Raw genomic sequence first — 2,459 nt, 5'->3', positions numbered from 1 at the left:
TTATAAATATTATGAATACATTATTATATGCAATTATCTATTAGAAATTTTGAATATATTTTGAATATATGTAATTGTCTATTAGTAATTAGTTGGTGATGTAGAAGGGAGACAATATTATCAAGGATTGATTTGCAAATTGATTTGCACTTCACAGGAGGATTGATTATGCACATCTATTTCATTTCAATTCTATGTATCCCAACTTTTGGCAGCTAATTAATTCTTAATAGTGTCATTTTAGGTATTATTATATAATTTGAAAATATTTTTTCTTAATAATCTACAATGTCAATATTAACAACATCTAATGTGGCTAATGCAAACAATCAAATAAGATTAGAAAACAACATCTACACTGAAATCAATGCATCTAATGCAAGCAATCAAATGAGATTAGAAATCAACATCTACACTAAAATCAATGCATCCAGTGAAAGCAATCAAATAGGATTAGAAATCCAAATCTACACTGAAATAAATGCATCTAGTGCAAGCAATAAAAAAGGATTAGAAATCAACATCTACACTGAAATCAATGCATCTAGAGAAAGCAATCAAATAGAATTAGAAATCAACATCTACACTGAAATCAATGCATCTAGTGCAAGCAATTGAATAGAATTCTAAGAAAACATCATCTACACTGAAATCAATGCATCTAGTGCAAGAAATATTCTTCCCTCCCTCTCCCCTCCATCTATTCTTAAAAAATATTTTTAATAATTTACTGTCTTAAAGTTAACAACATCCAATCCATCTAACGCGACCAATCAAATACGATTAGAAAACATATACACTGAAATTAATGTGTCTAATGCAAGCAACTAAATAATATTATAAATCAACTTCTACATTGAAATCAATGCATCTAGTGCAAGCAATCAAATATATTTACAAATCAACATCTACACTGAAATCAATGCATCTAGTGCAAGCAATCAAATATATTTACAAATCAACATCTGCACTGAAATCAATGCATTTTGTGCAAGCAATCAAATAGGATTAGAAATCGTCATCTACATTGAAATCAATGCATCTAGAGCAAGCAATCAAATAGGATTATAAATAATCATCTACACTGAAATCAATGCATCTAGTACAAACAATCAAATATAATTAGAAATCAACATCTACACTGAAATCAACGCATCTAGTGAAAACAATCAAATAGGTTTAAAAGTCATCATTTACACTCAAATAAATGTATCTTGTGCAAGCAATCTTCTGCCCTCTCTCCCCCCTCCATCTATATCTATGTCTCCCTTCATCTCTCCTTCTTTGTCTCTCTATATCACCACCCCAAACACACATGCTCTCTCTCTCTCCATATATATCTATCTCCCCCCCCCTCTATCTCTTTCTTCTTCCCTCTCTTCACTGTCCATCTATATATCTATCTCCCTCTACCTCTCATTTGTCTCTCTATATCACCCCCAAAGCATACACACTCTTTCTCCATATCTATCTATCTCTCCCTCCCTCTTACTCTCCCTCTCCCTCTCCCCCACTTCTATTTCTATCCACTCATTCTCTCCTCTCTCCCTCTCTCTCTATGCCTTATCACTCACTCTCTCTCTCTCTCTCTCTCCACTTTTCTCTCTTTATGTCTTTCTTCTTACCTACCTATCTCTCCCCCTCTAACTCCGTATCTCTCCATCCCTCTCTCCTCTCTGTAATGTCCTATCTCTCTTACTTCCTTTATGTCCCTTTCTTTCCCACCTCACTCTATCTCCCCCCCCCCTTCTCTTTTCACCCTCCAACTCTGTGACTATCTCCATCCCCCTCTCCTCTCTCCTTCTCCCCCCCTCCTTCCATCTCTCTTTCTTTGTTTCTCTATCTCACCCCAAAAATACACACTCTCTCTCCCCTTTTCTCTCTTTATGTTATTTTTTTTCTCTACCTCTCTTCCCCTCCAAATCCATCTCTATGTCCCTCCCTATCTCCTCCTCTCTCTGGTCCATCCCCTCTCTCCCTTTCTCTCCTACCTCCCTCTCTCTCTCTCTCTCTCTCTACCCTCTAACCTTGTCATTATCTTTCTCCTCTCTCTCTCTCTATATGCCCTCCAACCTTGTCACTATCTCTCCCCGTTCCATCTTTGTGTCTCCACCCTCCCTCTCTTACCCTTCTCTACCTCTCTCACTTTTCTCTTTCTCTCTCTCTTCATTCCTCCTCTTCCCTCTCCTTCATTGTATCTCCTTCTCTCCCTTGTCACTCCCCCTATCTCTCCACCTCTATCACTCTATGTCTTTGTTCTTCCCTCCATATATATCTAGAGTTAATATATATCATAATATATTAATATATATTATAATATAACAAACTAAAAATTAAATTAGATTTACCTTCGGGCATATCTGCCCAGATTATTATCGGTGGATGTAGCGGCCATTATTCATTGTGAACCACAGTTGAAAAAAATTTATCAATATTAGATTGAATGATTTTTTTAGATG

Source organism: Pinus tabuliformis, chromosome 1_2 (assembly GCF_031772625.1).
Source record: "Pinus tabuliformis cultivar Carrire ecotype Pingquan chromosome 1_2, CPIR1, whole genome shotgun sequence".
In the NCBI taxonomy this organism is placed as follows: domain Eukaryota; kingdom Viridiplantae; phylum Streptophyta; class Pinopsida; order Pinales; family Pinaceae; genus Pinus; species Pinus tabuliformis.
Note: the sequence above shows the minus strand (reverse complement) of the source record.